At 43.4% G+C, this 17874-nt stretch overlaps 1 protein-coding gene across 1 annotated transcript in view; it reads left to right on the forward strand.

Moving 5' to 3' along the window:
* The window catches only part of PMFBP1 (polyamine modulated factor 1 binding protein 1), a 164378-nt gene that overhangs the window by 75269 nt on the left and 71235 nt on the right, over nucleotides 1–17874 (forward strand). Inside the window, exons 3-4 of the mRNA XM_032323522.1 lie at nucleotides 13330–13486; nucleotides 15137–15227. The gene's annotated coding sequence lies outside the window, so the exon portion shown is untranslated. The remainder of the gene's footprint in view (nucleotides 1–13329; nucleotides 13487–15136; nucleotides 15228–17874) is intronic.

A 17874-nucleotide genomic window follows, 5' to 3' on the forward strand; every position in this document is an offset into this window, starting at 1 on the left:
TTGGTCAGACATTCCGGGCATGTCTATAAGGGTGTTTCTGGATGAGGTTAAGATTTGAATTGGTAGACTGAGCCAAGCAGATCACCCTCCCCAGTGTAGGTGGGCCTCAACCAATCAAATGAAGATCTAAAGAGCACAAAAATACTAAGCAAGAGGGAACTTCTCTTGCCTGAGCTGGGACATTGGTCCTTTCCAGACTTCAGACTCAGACTGAAATGTCTGCCCTGCTCGGGGTTTAAGCGGGTTGGCTTTTGAATTGGAATGTATGCCATTAACTCTCCTGATTCTCAGGTCTTTGGACTTAAACTTACATATCAGCTCTTCTGTGTCTCCAGCTTGCCACTTGCAGGTATTGGGACTTCCTGTCTCCATAATTGTGTGAGTCAATTCCTTATAATAGATCATATGTATATAATATATACATTATATATAATAAACCATATCTATGAATATGTATTTATATACGTGTGTGTGTGTGTGTGTGTGTGTGTGTGTGTGTGTGTGTGTGTGTTGGTTGTTTCCCTGAAGAACCCTGACTAATACAGCACCACTGAAGCTGTACTCTCAAATGTCACCAGTGACCTTCTAGTCAGTTCTATGGGCTGATCTCTACCTTTCTCTTTGTTGATATTGACATTCACTGCTCTGCCCACCTCTCAGAAGCTCCTTCTTCCTCTCCCCATTTCTTGGTTCTCAGTCCTGCTCTCACAACCTTTTCCAATTCTCACCACTGCAGCTCCCATTTCTCTACTAAATCCTAACTCTGAGTTTCCTCTACCTTCCAGCCCAGTATCTCTTGCCACCTATTAGCCACTGCTCTTTAATATTTCCATCTCACCTAAAATTCAGTGTGTCTATCTTCTTTCTCCCAAAATCATCTCTTCCTGTGCCTGAAAACCTGTGTCTGCTTCCCCTACCCCAGGATCCAATTAATAATCGCCAAGTCTGGTTGGTTTTTCCTTTCATTTCCAGACACCCCCTTCTTTTCATTTCTTCTGTTTCAATCCTAGATGTGCTGTCATTCCCTCAATAGGCTTTCATTGGCCCCATGCCTTCAGCCTCTCTTCTCCTTCCCCACTGCCAGATTAACAGTGGCAGACATTATTTCATTATGTCTGTCCCCTCCTCAATCACCTCTAGTGACTCAAGGCAAATCCCAGACTTCTTTGCTGAGCCCCTAAGCCTCTCTGCCATCTGACCTACCATTCCAGATGGACCATCATGACAGAATCATACTCCAGGTAATTGGAGACATACTGCATAGGTTTGCCTTCCTGATATGCCTTATATTCCTTCCAACCCTGAAAATTATAGAGGTGCAAAGAACTTGTATTTCCCCACTTAAAACCCCCTTCCTACATATATTTTTTTTTAATTTTGATGTCACATGTGTTCTGAGTGAAAACTGATTGACATGAAGTTTATAATAAAATTTTAAGGAGCCATTTAAAGGAGCTAAGCATTTCTTAGCCAGCTTTGTGCTTGTTCCTATTATCTACAGTGACCATTGCCATAGCGAGTTAGCGAAGAGCAGTACTTTGGGAGATGGTGCTTAATAGTGTGGGCTCTCAAACTCCCTAGGTTTGAATCCTAGTTCTACCACATACAGGCTGTGTGGACTTGGGCAAATCCCTTAACCTCTTGGGGCCTCAGTTTCATCATCTGCAAGATGGAAATGACAATAGTCACATCCAAAGGATTATCATAAGGCTTTACAGAAAGTGGTTAGACCAGTGTAAGTGCTCATCATACACATTCTCTGAGTTTCAGTCATTATTGCATTGTTACTAATGGTGAGCTGCCAACGCAGTATTGGAATTACCCTATGGAGCTGCCCTTCCAGAATATTACTATCACAGCTACGAGTACATGGACATCCTGGTGCTCCCCTGGCCTTGGCTCACCTCCAACAGAAGTTGTAAATAGATGTAGGTCATGGAGACCCCTTACCTGGAAGCACTTCTGGTTCTGCCTATTTGCCAGCCACTCTATAAGAACTTTTATCTTATATTAACTATTACCTATTATCTATTAACTATAATAGATCTACTATCTATTAACTATTATCATATAAGAACCTTATCTCATTTCAGCCTCTCAACTACCCATAAAATAAAACTGAGGCTCTGAGAGACTAAGGAATTTTCCTAAGGCTACATATACAGAATTTGAGCTCAGATCTAGCTGTGTTTTTTCTCTTGTGCCTCCAGATATTTTCCATCTCTGCCATACCCTCCACTCACTCTTCACTTACTTCCTCAAAACTCCACTCCATCTTCCAATAGCGAGCAGTTATCTAGTGAGGACATTCATTCATTTTTAGTTGATTGGAACTGAGGCAACATGAAGCAGTGAAATTTCTTTTCTGACTCACTTATTGTTGTCACTACACCTTCCGCCTTCACAAGCAGTCACCTTAGAGCAGTGGGAAAGGAAGAGATTCAGGCCCTCAGAGTACCTGATGCTTCTAAAGTTCACCTGCCATGGGACATCAAGGATGATAGACAGGGCTAAGCTGTGAAGATTCCTGCCTATTTTGAGCAAAAGAGGCTCAGAGAAGATAGACCACAAGGACATCATGGGACTTAAGTGTTAAGTTACAAGTCTGAGGACAGTCTTCCTGGTTGTACAAATGTTCTCAGTGAAGTCACCACCATGGCCAAATGGTGGATATGACTTCTGCACATATGATTTGTACTTGTGTTTCTTGCAGCTCAAATGTAAGATTAACCCAACATTAGCTAGTGGGAAAGGTTTATAATTACTCTACACAATGTCACTAGGATATGCAATGCAGTTTGTGAAGCCCGTTTCTTTTGTGACTTCAGTGACTCTATTGTCATTACTGAGTCAGTCAGGACAAGATCAACAAAGCTGAGGTAATAAACCCTGAAATCTACTACCTTAACACAACAAAAGCTTTCTTCTTGTTCATGCAGTCTGAACATTGGGGGTCCTCCATGCAAAGACCTCAGAGACCCTGTCCCACTTTGTGGAGACATTGCCATCTCAACAGGAGGTCCCTAGAGTGAATATGGCAGTGAATAAGAGAGCACAGAGGAGGCACATTGACTCTTAAAGGCCTCAGCCTGGAAGTGACATACATGATTTCCACACATACTTCAGCGGCTAGAACTAGTTACATAGCCCTACCTAATTGCAGGGGGCAGAGGAATGTCATCTTCCTCAGTGAGGAAGAAGAAGAGGAGAACCAGATGTACAAGCATACTAGTAATCTCTGCCATCATATTTACATAAGAAACCACCAGAAACATAAAATCAGAGCTCCTCAAACTTGTGACGAGAACTCTTTTTTATTAACTATTTTTACCTATAATAAATTAAAGATAAGAAATTAAAAATAGAACTTTAATTTACCCCAACCCCCTTCTCTCTAACTCCCCATGTCCTTCATGCTTTTTGTTATGCTCCACAAAGAAGTGAAACCATATGATAATTGACTCTCTCTGCTTGACTTATTTCACTCAGCATAATCTCTTCCAGTCCTGTCCATGTTGCTACAAAAGTTGGGTATTCATCCTTTCTGATGGAGGCATCATACTCCATAGTGTATATGGACCACATCTTCCTTATCCATTCATCCGTTGAAGGGCATCTTGGTTCTTTCCACAGTTTGGCGACCGTGGCCATTGCTGCTATAAACATTGGGGTACAGATGGCCCTTCTTTTCACTACATCTGTATCTTTGGGGTAAATACCCAGGAGTGCAATGGCAGGGTCATAGGGAAGTTCTATTTTTAATTTCTTGAGGAATCTCCATACTGTTCTCCAAAGAGGCTACACCAACTTGCATTCCCACCAACAGTGTAAGAGGGTTCCCCTTTCTCCACATCCTCTCCAACACATGTTGTTTCCTGTCTTGCTAATTTTGGCCATTCTAACTGGTGTAAGGTGATATCTCAATGTAGTTTTAATTTGAATCTCCCTGATGGCTAGTGATGATGAACATTTTTTCATGTGTCTGATAGCCATTCGTATGTCTTGATTGGAGAAGTGTCTGTTCATATCTTCTGCCCATTTTTTGATATGATTGTCTGTTTTGTGTGTGTTGAGTTTGTGGAACAGAGTAGAGAGCCCAGATATGGACCCTCAACTTTATGGTCAAATAATCTTCGACAAAACAGGAAAAAATATACAGTGGAAAAAAGACAGTCTCTTCAATAAATGGTGCTGGGAAAACTGGACAGCTATATGTAGAAGAATGAAACTCGACCATTCTCTTACACCGTACACAAAGATAAACTCAAAATGGATAAAAGACCTCAATGTGAGACAGGAATCCATCAGAATCCTAGAGGAGAACATAGGCAGTAATCTCTTCAATATCAGCCACAGCAACTTCTTTCAAGATATGTCTCCAAAGGCAAAGGAAACAAAAGCGAAGATGAACTTTTGGGACTTCATCAAGATCAAAAGCTTCTGCACAGCAAAGGAAACAGTCAAGAAAACTAAGAGGCAACCCACGGAATGGGAGAAGATATTTGCAAATGACAGTACAGACAAAAGGTTGATATCCAGGATCTATAATGAACTCCTGTCTTATTCTTACCTCCTCCCTTCCGGTCCTTCCCAAAAGTTTCCTGTATATTCTTCCTGCTCTCGTTTTTTACTCAATAATGACTTAGGTAGCTTTTCATATCAAAGCACATAGACCTACCAGCTTTTTTTTTTTTTTTTAAGATTTTATTACTTATTGGCAGACAGAGATCACAAGTAGGCAGAGAGGTAGGCAGAGAGGGCGGGGGTGGAGGGGGGTGGCCGCCCCTAGCAAGCTCCCTGCTGAGCAAAGAGCCTGATGAGATGTGGGGCTCAATCCCAGAACCCTGAGATCATGATCTGAGCCGAAGGCAGAGGCTTAACCCACTGAGCCACCCAGGCCCCACTTCCAGCTTCTTTTAATTGCTTCGTATAATCAACCCTGGTTAATGAACATTTAGGTTGCTTTCCATTTTGAACTATCAGAAATCATATCTCTGCATAGTTCAGTGGATGTAATATAGGCTGAGGCAAATTTCTACATGGTAGAACACAGAGTCAAAGGGTGTAGGCATTTTATATCTTGAAATCTACTGCCTAACTGCACTCTCAAAAGGCAATAAGTATCAATTTTTACTTCACAAAAAATGATGAGCCCGCATTTAAATATTGATGACAGCAAGGAATTTTTGTGAATTTTTCTGGGCATGACAATGATATTTTTTAAGTTTTTATCTGTTAGGGATAACTACTGAAATGTTTCTAGGAGAAATAATACAATGACTTAGATTTGCTTTAAAAAAAATTGAGCAAAGTAGATGTGGGATGGATGAAGCAAAAATGGCAAACTATTGATCATTGTTGAAGTGGATGATTCATTATACTCTTCTCTCAACCTTTGTATGTATTTGATATTTTCCATAATAAAAAGTTAATTCCTGGGTCACCCGAGTGGCTTAGTTGGTAAATGTCTATCTACCTTCAGCTCAGGTCATGATCCTGGGGTTCTACGTGGGGCTCCCTGCTCGGCAGAAAGCCTACTTCTCCCTCTTCCTCTGCCGTTCCCCCTGTCTGTGCTCATTCTCTCTCTCTCAAATAAATTTTAAAATGTTTTTAAGTTAATTCTTTTTTTTTTAAGATTATTTATTTATTTATTTATTTATTTGACAGACAGAGATCACAAGTAGGCAGAGAGGCAGGCAGAGAGAGAGGAGGAAGGAAGCAGGCTCCCCACGGAGCAGAGAGCCCGCCCGATGTGGGGCTTGATCCCAGGACCCCAGGACCGCAGAGATCATGACCTGAGCTGAAGGCAGAGGCTTTAACCCACTGAGCCAAGTTAATTCTTTAAGTTAATTCTTACGTTTATTCTAAGAGGAGATGTCTGAGAGACTTGTTACAGTCCAATATCAACTTCCTGGTTAAAGTCAGAGGAGCCCTGTGTGAGAGCAAGTCTCTCCTGGTTAGCCAGGAGGAGCTGGAGAGAGATGGGTATTTAGAATGAGGAAAAAAATAAGAGTTCTAGAAGAAAGAGAAGGAGGACCTTGCAGAAGGAGAAGAAGGAGAGAGATTGCCAGTCCTATCCATCACCCCCTCCCTCCAAGTGAACCACACAGAAACTCTTGCTTTGAAGGGTGGAATTGCCCCCCTGGACATGTAAGACTATGCACACTGGGGGCTGGTAGCTGACAGGGAGTAAGGAGGGGGAAGCAGAGGGGTAGGAGAAAGAGAAAGGGAAGTTTTCCTACTGAGCACGCAGACCTCCCTCGGTGAAGCCATTTAGCGTGCCAGGGAGGCACCTGAACTTTATATTCAGAATTCCAGGTTCAGATCCTTCCCAGGTCAAGTAGGTGTGCTTATCTTCCCAACAGTCCACCCAAGACTGTTCAGAAATCAACCGGAATCAAGCTAATATGTCAATGATTCTCCTAGTGTTATTAAATTCTACATTCACAAGTTGTGACCATGGTTGTATGATTTTTGTCTGTGTGTAAATCTATATGCCCAGAAGGAAAAAAAAAATAATTTCTACACGTGAGAGAATTCTCTGTTTTGAAGTAAGAATATGAGCACTTACCATAGTGAACCCAAGTATGGTTGGTGATTATATCCTCCTATGGCAGATTTATTACAGAAATGACTAAATCCAAGGACTATCTTCTCTTAGCATCTGAAATGCTGATCTCTAAGACTTCTGTGAAAGAGATACTATAAATAAAAGAGTCCTGCACATACATTTTCAGAACGTCATGAAAAGAGACCACTTTGCAGCCAGGTGATCACAGACGCGTGCTCATCATCTGTGCTCTACTCTTGCATTTCAACATTGATCCCAGCCCTGGGGTTGCATCATACCTTTTTGTATGTGTAATAAGAGCCAACAAAGTGGTCAAGGCAAGAATGTGTTGGTTTCAATCTACACAGCCATCCAGGATGCCCACAGGGGTGTGTTTTCCTCCTCGACAAGGAGTCATCCGTTCAATACTGATCCATGGTGGGGGATCCACTCAATATGTGGCCAAACAATTCTTCCAGTGACATTCGGCCTCTGTGCTACCACAGTGCTGTACTTCAGTGGTACAAGAAGTAGGAAATGTCATTCATTTCTAAAGAGTCAGGATTCACTTTTTAAAATTAGAGAAAAGAGTATTTGAAAGCTAATCTCCTGTTTGTCATCTCCCCATGAAACTTTCCACTTCTCTTTCTCCTCAGCTTTAAGCCCTGGTCCTGGGCCATAAAGGCAAATTCTCAGCCCATAAACACTGGCAATGACATCTAGACAGTCCTGGCCCATGTGCCTGTCAAAGTAGTATGTACTCTAATTTGCTCTCCAATATGGTGGCCACTAGCCACTATGGCTCCTTAAATTCAAATTAATTAAAATTAAGCAGAATTTTAAAATTCAGTTCTTCAGTTACACCAGCCTCATTTCAAGTGTCTAATAATCACCTATGCCTCGGGCTACCCTGCTGTACAGAGTAGATCTAGAACATTTTCACTATCACAGAAAGTTCTCCTGGGCAGTTCTGCTGCTCTGATATCATTTGTCTTTGATGTCTTTGAAAGGATCCCAAAATCCATTTGAAGGGAAATGATGGAAAATGGTAGATCAGGCTGTAGTCTGGGAGCATTGCTATGTATACACCCTCTCCTCTTTTATTCCTGTCAAATTTTATCAGGCTTATACATACATCATCTCATAAGAGACGTGTCCTAAGAGTTCATAGAGTTCAGAGAAGCAAAAACTACTTCCACTTTGGGAAAGGGAGTGGATCTCAAAGGAGGAGGAGGAGGCAAGCCATCTCAAGCAGGAGGAAGGGCCTGGGCAGAGGCACAGAGATAAACAGTTTCTTCCTTGTAAGACAGTGCTCCTCCTCTCTCCCAGCCGCCTCCCTAGGCTCTCGCCCCTGCCAGCTGGCTGATTACCTCAGTGCACTGTGCCAAGTAGTGGGGAATGAATGTCTACACCAATTGTCCTCAGTGGTGACTAAGGGTCAGTCATAGAGAAGAGAATTCACTATAACAAGTTAAAGTGAGCTATCAAATGACTTACAAAATTACCAAAACCCTGAAGAGACAGATGCTAGGTGGAGCTGTCAAGAGTGACTCCAAGCAAAAGACCACCAAGGAGACTGCAGCTTGGTTTGTGACCAGGAAGCTGCCATGATCAGAAATTAGTACAGTCAGTAAGCGACCACCATTGAAAATCCCAACACAGCTGTAAAGGTGCTGTCCGAGAAAAAACAGCCCCAGAAAACATGGGCACTGCCCCATGTCACCTTCCACAATTTATGCTGGTATATCTAAAGAGCAGAACTTAAATCACATCCAGAACCCTAGGTGCCTTTGCACCTAGTGAATAAAAGGGAGTACAGACAGTGGCAATTGCTAGCATAACATAGCAAAACAGGAAGGAATGTTAGAAGTGGGAATCTGTTCCTCCACCAACCTGCCATACCCTCATACCCCCATAATTATCACAGATTAAACTCCAGGATAGTTACAGCAAATTTCAAAGGTCAAAACCTGAGACCTATGGGAAGACTGCTAAAAGTAGAAAGCAGGAAATAATACTCCTGTAACCACATTAACAAGAAAGAAAAATCTGGAAAATATTTTAAGGGTCCTGGGTATTCTTTAGAAATCAAGAGTTCCAGAACTATGTAGCCTCTTTGCTGGGATGCAGCCATGGATATTCCCAGCTTTCTGCAAAGCACTGCAATAATCAGTGGGATTGTACAGCACCCCCCCCCCCAGCCACACACTGATGAGGACTGAGGCAGGCTATTTTTAGGGTGAATTTCCAAGTCTGAAAAACACTAGTAGGAAGTTGGCACCCAGTCCCGGGTTTTGTTTGTCATATCAGTCCCCGCGGAGGAAAGCAAACAGCAGGTAACTGTAGAACACACCTGTCTATAGCAGCTGTTTGATGTTAGCAGGCTTTGATTGTCAACCAAGCAATTTGCGTAGGATTTGGAGACAAAGGAAGGAGATTGCCGAGAGCCAGAGGAGCAGGTGACATGCAGCATGCCTATGTGCTCCCAGCAGTCAGGAGGAGAACGCGTGAGTGAGAGATTGGCACTAGAGGTAGTGCACTTTGGAGAAGTGACAGCCTCCTACGGGGAAGTAATGGGGGTCTCCCCAGTGAAGTGCCAACTCCCTATCCCAACGAAGCCTTGGTGTCACCAAAGTCCATGCTACCTGTAAACAATTCTAACGAGTGTCAGGGTGGGGCCTAGAGGAGAAAAAAATGCATGGTTCTTAGCATGGCTAGTGAAAAACTTCAGTAAGGATTCCAGCTGGATGCTAGCCAGATGGTTTCTAATCTATAATGACCAATTTATTATTTATTTATTACTGCCCGTCCTTTAAGATCCAGCTCAAATCCCATATCAACTCGTTCATTTACTAATTTGTTCCTTCGTTGATTTGTTGATTCAAGCATATCTACTCCGCCTACTCTATCTCCTAAGTACGAGGGCCTAGTCAGGGCTTCCACAGCAAGATGAGTGAAAGAGATGATCTTCTCTCCAAAAGGAAGATAAAACATGAATAAATTGTATTGGGTATTGGGTATCTAGTACTAGAAACAAAGTGGTGTGAAAATTCCAGGATAGGAGAATTAACTTTAGTTTGGTGGAAGAAAATGAAGAAAAGGCTTTAGGAGACCTTCCTGGAGGAAGCCACCTCTGTGAAAACCTTCATTAGCACCTCAGTCTTGGGATTCCTTCTCTCTGAACTACCAGGGTATTCTGCCACTCAGCCATGACCTACTTTGTAGAGTTAGTGGCCTTTCAATATATCTGGTCATCTAATTTACATCTGACCAAAAATAATGACCTTTGGAAAGTATTTTGGGGGGCTCTACACTAGACATAGAAGCTGTTTAGGATCCTTTCTCCTCCTCTCCCTCTGCCCCTCGTTGTTCATGCTCATGCTCTCTCTCCCATTCTAAAAAATTTTTTAATAAGTATTTTTTAATGAATTGGGATAATGTATATAAACATATAGTGGGTAATTGATAATATTAGCCCTTTCCTGGGATAGAAATAACCCCAGAAGTAAAAGTAAATAAAATTCAATACAATCCGTTGACCAAATTCATTGTTAAAGGACTGGTTTTGGCAACTTTGCTTGTATCCTTTATTATTATTTATTTTAGAGCCAGGCCCTTGTGTATTCCAGAAAAGTGTTTGCTATCATGTTGGAGATTATTTTTCTGACAATCGCTATTTGTTCTTAACTATCATATTCAGAGGAAGCACACACTATTCTAACAGAATTAGAAACCAGATGTTAAGTGGGAAGCGTTGAAGATCTCTTGAACAACTGTTGGGAATGAGGAGTATCTATAATGAAAATGTGGACATAGTTCCTCTAACTTTCACACCTCTCAAACTCCAATTTAAATTTAAATTCAAAATGCATTGTTCTAAGGGTAACTGTTCAGCATAAAATTATGATCTCAAATTAGTATCTCATCACCCTCTCAAGGTAAAGTCTGCGAGCTGAAAAGACAGAGCCAAATGTCAGCTTTACACCAGACATTTCCAGGCCAGTACAGAAGCCACGCTGGGTAAAGAGCTGGAAAAGCAGCGAGGGACTTACAGATGAGGATTCTCTGGTAATCTGGGGAGCTCTGCACATCCGTCCCATGGGTGAGATGGGAACAAGGAGTTACTCAGACTGTGGAACAATAAAAAAGCAATAACTATATAGTGAGAAGACAGAGAACCATAACCCAGCTAAAGCACCCAGGGACCCCACAAAGGACAGTCTCTGTGTATATCACCAGCAGCATACAGAACTGGGACCCACAGGCTACTCCTCTTTTCCTCAGACAGTATGCCATGACCCAAGGCCTGAAAGAGAATGCCCAACTGAGACATGTGCTGATTCCTTCCAGCAGAGCCCATCACTAGTGGACAGTTGTCTTGCCTTCCCAAAGACGGGGAATAGAATACCAGATACGGTAAATTCTAGATGTACATTAACTCTTCATAGGTATTCCATGGAAGACAAACTGCTATGCTGCCACACAACCAAGAATTATCTGGCCCAAAATTGCAGGTGTGCCAAGGTTGAGAAAACCTGGTCTAGATGTACCATGCATAAACTTCACTTTGAAGTCTTGCCCCTTATGTAGACATATTGTCAGGTCTCAGGGAGCAAGTCTCTTCTTCAGTCAGAACTCACAGACGTTTCTCTACTTCTCCCCTTCCTCTTCTCTCTGCTCCCCTTTCACTCCTCCCAGCTATGAGGAAATCTCTCTTAGGTGCTGGGAATCTTGCCTTTATGTTTCTTCAAGACGCTAGGCTTGTGCTCCCAAATCCCCTCTCCAAAACTGACAACAGGCCACCATGGGCATTTGGTGTAGGACAGCTCCCGTCCATTCATTCTTGACACTTAGCATCTCTAGCTCCTAGAGAACAAAATAAGGACAGTACCTTCCATTCATTTAAGCTACCAATAAAACTCATGACATGCATTTCCAAAGCCCTTTTTAGGGAAGCTAACACCCCCATTGGAACATTTTTCCTAAGAACTTAAGCTTTCGTAATATGCAAGCCAGAAAGACTTTCACCTGCCTTGTGATATGTCTCCCCCACGGCAACGACCAATCAAATTACTTGTTTGTAGGAAAAGAGGAAGAGAAAGACAAAATAGATTAATATATTTAAATAGTATCCAGCCACATTCTGGTTACTTTCTGCATTAGAGGTTCATAGGATCCACAGAAACTTACAACAGTACATGGTATTTTTTTTCCCCACCAGCCATCTCAAAAACCAGTGTTAAAACCCTGGGGGCCTTTTTTTTTTTTCACAAAGTAATGTATCCGTCAGACTCTGAACCCATTTTTGGCCCCATCCCGTACCACCAAGGACAAGATAGGGAAGAGGTTCTGGATGTGGGAGGCACAGCAGAGGGTAGGGATGTCTGGTACTTCCATTACTCCAGAGAGCTGAAGATGCAATGCTTTATAATTTGGAAGAGTCAACTTGACTACATCAAAACCTCAAATGGCACCTTCACTCTGAGGCCCACTGCTTCTTAGGAAGATTTGTATAGCAGGCTTCCTGCAAAGGGGAACTAGACCTACCTTCTCATTTGCTACCAGGATCCACGATTCCCAAGAGAGAAGATGAATTGGGTTGGGTTGCCTCTGTCTGATCTGAAAAATTCTAGTGAATAGAATCCACACTTGTGAATAGAATCAGAGGCACTTGTACTCCTCATGCTCAACCTAGGGATGGTTGTCCTCTGCTCAAACACCAACCTCCATCCATTCATCTATGGACCGGTTCTTTCCTAAGATACAACCATAGCAAATTGTATAGAAAGGTGGCATTTGGGGCCATTTTCCTCAGAAAAAGCAGCGCTCTTGCCCTGAGCCTGTCCATGGTGTGGAAAGAGCACTGCACCAAATATTCTGAGATCTAGATCTTATCCTTACTCTGTATGATTTTTGTCCTAATCCCAACTTTTCTACATCCTAATTTCTTATCCGTAAAATATGCCCCACCTGTATCATAGGGTTGCTGTGCAGTTCAAATGAGCTAATAGTTATGGAAGTACTTTGAAAAGCTGTAAGAACTATAATAATGTTATTCCTTGACTATAGATTAACGAACATAATAAAATTGCTATTGAAGGTATTAGCATAATAGCACAGATTGCCCTTCCCTTTAATGAAATTCATCAAGGATAAAATTCTTGGACGTTTTCCTGATGTTCTCACACCATCTTTCTTCAGTAGGAGGCCATGAAGCTCACTGGTCCCAGGATACCTGTGTATGGGTAGAGGGTCCAGAAGGTCACTCTGCCTAAAGAGACATTGCTCAGATACAGATTAGACATCCTCCTGGAACCTTTCAAGGTTCTAACTGCTTGAACAGCTCCAGCAAGAGAGTCAGCAAATATTTTAAACTGATAAGTGGGGAAGTGATGCTCCAGAATAAATAAAACCCATTTTGATTAGAAAACATGTTCAGTTTTGTGAATACCAGCAAAGTTTGCTAGTTACAAGGACAGGGCTTCCCCTCCTAGCCAGGGAGAGTTCAGGCTAGTGTAAAGTCCCTGATTAAAGCTAAAGGGTTGGCTCTCTCTGACGACATCCCACCCCCTTGCCCTATGGACAGGCAGGTGTGGGGGGAAGGTGTTTGGCAAAGACTTTCTAGAGGCTCCGGCACAGCAAGACAGGCATAGAGCCATGTGTGCGACCAACAACTTGGCATGTGGTTTTCTCTTTCCAGATCTAAATGTCACCTTGCTGATATAAAATCCTTTGCAATAGCTCTCTTCATTTCCTCTCTGGCTATTTTTCTCTTGCAGGCTCCATGAAGATTCCCCACAGCCACCAAGCCCTCTGCATAGAGTCAACAATGACCACCAGCAGTCTGTCCTAATTCCATGCTACCATTCCCTCTCTGCTCAACTTCCCAGCAAGTTTCCTGTGGCAGCACAGCATTAGAACAGAGTTACTAGCTAAGTAAGTGATTTCCAATTACATTTTCACCCCTTGTTAGAGTAAACCACCCCCTTAAAGGAAGCCCCTGCAGAAACTATCTCCCCCTCCTTTTGTTTTTTTGGTTTTTTTTTTTTTTTTTCATATGATCCCTATGTTTTTAAGTTTCCTTTTGCTTGACCTTCAGCATTGGGCTTTCTAAGGGCTGGACTCTGCTTTGTCTTCATTTGGCTATTAAAGCAGGTTTTATGTCTATTTTAAAGTGACATTCGTAAAAGGGAGCGGTCATTGGAGAGTAGGACCATGCAAAATCTCAGCCAGGGAGGACACTGCCTTATGTCTCACAACACAGGCAGACCGCTGACAACACCTGAACAGACAGGGAGAGGTGACCTTGGGTTGGAAACAAAGAACTGGGCCCCGGAAGCATGCTTCTTAGCTCCCCACAACAACACAGCAACTCACCCTGGGAAGAGCAAGAGCACAGAAAACAAAGGCTCATTTGGCATCTCTGATATCATCTTTGGAAGCGAATAAGACAAATAACTTAAAAGGGGCAGGGGAGATGGATGACGCTGCTAACTTGAGACTGTCCATATGAGAGACTCTGATTTATCAACCTTCATAAGAGCGGATAAGCTCTGAAATGAGTGTTCTGTGATCGGCCGTTGTACCTCCTGCTAATCTGTGCTGCTCTCCTGGTTGTGGGGGTGGGTAAGGTGTGTGTGTGGAGGGGGAGGGGACTGTGACAGGGACAGAAAATACACACTTTGATTCTATTATTCACTGATCCACCAGTTTGCCCTCTTTCGATGGGGCTGTTAATGGTGCCATTCCAAGGTGCAGCCCAGAGCTGGTGGGAATTCTATTTCAGAACGGGTTTGGGGCTGGGGGGGAAGCTATTCCTGAGAGTGGAGCCCGGTCATTTTTTTTCACCAGTATTATTATGAACCTGTGCTCCTTGTATTAGCAGAATGGAGTCCGAGACACCGTGCAGCCATTCGGAAAGGAGGAGGGCAGATCTCCCCAGGGCGGGGGACCGCTCGGGATCCAGCAGGGAGAGGGAAGCTATCATTAAAAATAAGAATAAGAAAATAGAGCTGTAAAGTGGGCGAGTAGCCGGGCTGAATATTGGTGTGGAACCGTGTCTGAGCACTGGCTGGGGCTGCCTGAGTAAGATTAAAATCTGCAGGGAAATTTTGTTCCTTAGCACTGGCAGAAATTAGGAATAAATTCAATTGCATTCTGCACAATAGCTGGAAGCGATTGAGGTTAAGTGGCCTCGCTCTCTGATGTGTTAGTATTACTGAGCACTCTCTGCCCATGTGACTCCGTGCAATCTGCTCTTGGAACACGTCGCCATGGCAACTGATGATTTCTATTACAGTACATTCAAGTTCACATTCTAGGCCTGTCATATGCTTGGAAATTTCCAGTTAAAATATTTATTTATGAAAAAGGCAAAAAAAAAAAAAAAAGCCACCCCCCAGACTCTTTTCAAGGATAGAAAACAAAAAGGTAGACCCCAATGCAGAATGATTTATCTGCAGACGAAAAGAGATTATTACATTTTCACTTAGCTGTTGCCACCAAACAAAAAACTCCCTATGGGGTGGGCCAACTTAGTTGCAGAGGGGGCAAGTTGGAACCTTACCTACTGTGGTTTGTGTGCAGGTGTGATATCTGAGTGCAAAGCGAAAGAGTCTAAGAATCAAAGTTTCCACTTCTCTGAGGCTCATCGTTCCAGCTGCAGCTTCCCACTAAGGTCTGCACTGCTTTATCTTAGTCAACCCTCAGCTGGGAAAAAGCTGCACTCACCCCTCAGCCGTGAGGAAGGGGTTAGGACCCCTCTCATTGGGTGGGTCATGTTCTGGGGGGCCCAGATATTCTCAAGCTGACCCCAGGAGAGGAGAGGGCAGCCTGGGACATACCATAGCGGACCGCTCTCTCATAGAAGCCATAACTGTGTTCCCTGACGGAGATCTGTGAAGATTTCTGTGTATACCTCCCAGACACTGCCCACGGGGCCACAGGGACCCCAGCCCTTTCATGAAGACTGTTTAGACTGTACACGCCCCCTGGCTTCTCCCCAGAGAAAGACAGTCAAGGGTTAAACTAAACCCTTCCTTAGAAAGCACGCATTGTTCCTCTGCCATGCCACTATGTGGGGAGAGGTTGCTAACAAGCCCTCCTGGCTTCCTCTACTTTCTCCCCTTAGTCAAGCACATTAAATATGCTAATAAAAGATGCCCTAGTGCTTTTACTATCAGAAGTTTCCAGGTGGCTGTGATGACCCTAGGTGCCCAATTACCTGGTGAGGGCATCCCATGACTCACAGATGGTTCTCTCTCGAGCTATTAAAATCTCTAGATTTTTTTTCTTACATTGTGGCTTCTGCTGTGTCTGATTGGAATTGAATCATGATTCATAGCTAGAACCCACTTTGTTCAGTGGGGCATGGTTTTCTGAATTTTCCTGATCATAAGAATCACTGGGTTACTTGTTTAAAATACATATTCTCAAGGGTATTCCCCAGACCTACTCAGTCAGAATCTCCAGGAGATGGGCCTGGAAATCTGTATTCTTACAATCAAGCAAACTTGAGTGGCACTGTACTTGGACTGTGAACCTATTAACAATATTAGGGCTATTTTTCAAAAATTATCCCACTGACATACTCGTAATGTCTCTATATAAGGCACGGAGCCAGAAGTCTTCTGGGAAATTCTTAACCATTACTGATGTCAAATGTGACCAAAAAAAAAAAAAAAAAAAGATTGGGCAATATTAGAGAAACATAAAGAATGGATTGATGGCTGTTGTTCTGGAGACTCCCCAATGGAAACATGAATGAATTCAGTCCTCTAAATATAAAAGTGTTTTCTATGCGATGAAATAGTCATCCCACGTATAAGAAAATAACTTCTTAAAACTCAGCTTCACTAATGCACCAACCCAGCAGCTCTAAGAAGGTAGGATTGTGCCTGAGAAACAGATGAAACTGTTCAGGGCTGGGGTGGAGGCAAATCAAAGGGTTAAATATTTGTCCCACTCAGCAGCTTTGTCTATGAGGATTTACACGGCAGGTGGATGTTTACAGATTGCTGACTGTGCACATAAACAGGTAGGGGAGGCAGCATAAAAGATGGCAGCACCAAAGCCAGAACGCTAACCATCCAGGCATGTGTGCTACATTCAGCAGAGAAGGCACCAAGCATAGATTTGGCCCCTGAGCCCCCTACTCCTAGCAGAAGTGAGCCGTGCCTGGATGTGCAACTCTGTTGAGGAACTCTAGGTAAAGACGTTGGTGTCAAGACCACTCAGATTGAGGGTTCTCCCAGATCTGGAGGCAGGGATTGAAGAACTTTCAGTTGATCTGTTGATCCAAAGGGTGAGCGAGCAGTCAAAGCTGAAGGTGGACACTTGGAGAAATTAGAGCAGCCATGGTCAGTTGCTGAATCAAGTCAAGAGTTCCAGAGAACTCCTTCACACACATACACCAGATTCTGTACGCTCTGAGAGAAAGAGCCAGAGGGAGATTTAACATGCTCTTCTGGAGCCTGGTTTCTTGGATCCAGAAATCACTTTTTCAGATTCCATAGTGAATTACAGACCTGTAGGCCCCTATCCAGCCAAGTAAACGGCAGGACCCAGAGCCCAGAATGGTTCTGGCCAAGCCTAGCTCAGGCTGTGGCCTTTGTGTAGGGCAGCAGCGTCACCTAGTGATCCTGTGGCTTAAGTACAAGCTCTTTCCCTGGGAATTGTCCAACTTGATCCAACTATAAAGGGATCAATTACCCGTATTAATGAGTGAGAATCATAGTATATATAATCCCTGACTGGTGATGACCGCCCCCCATTCTGTATTTGTTTAGCCTGACATGCATTCTGTGGTTGTGTAGCACTTGGGTTTTCCATCAAGTAACATAAAAAAGAGGATGACTAAGCTCACGCCAGGCCAGCTGGGTAGAGAAGGAGGAGGGGTTAGCAAGGTTAAAGCGGGCTGGGTCATTGTGTCAGTTCAGGTCCTCCAAGAAGCAGATGCTGAGATAAAGTTAGAAACAAGACACTTATTGCGGTTAACACCCTTGAAAGATAAAGGGGAAAGGGAGTGGGAGTAGGCAGGGAGAGACTTCCGGCCACAGTGCAGGTCGGACCTCCATGAAAAGAAGGGGAAGGAAAGAAGATGGGATAGGAAGAGCTTCCGAGTGCTGTGCTGCTGGAGAAGGGCTTGGTCAGCCCAACAGGGCAATCTGGTGCAAAAGTTATCTGCAAAGGAGTCCTGTACTGGCCAGAAAAGGTGGGCCCTGGTACCAGCACTGTGCCTGGTCCCTGGCCAGGAGCTTCCCTGGAGATGCTCACAGATAGAGGCTGTCAGCTCGCTGCATTCCTTATGCCAGGCTCTCTCTTGA

This window comes from Mustela erminea, chromosome 19 (assembly GCF_009829155.1).
Source record: "Mustela erminea isolate mMusErm1 chromosome 19, mMusErm1.Pri, whole genome shotgun sequence".
NCBI classification, from domain to species: domain Eukaryota; kingdom Metazoa; phylum Chordata; class Mammalia; order Carnivora; family Mustelidae; genus Mustela; species Mustela erminea.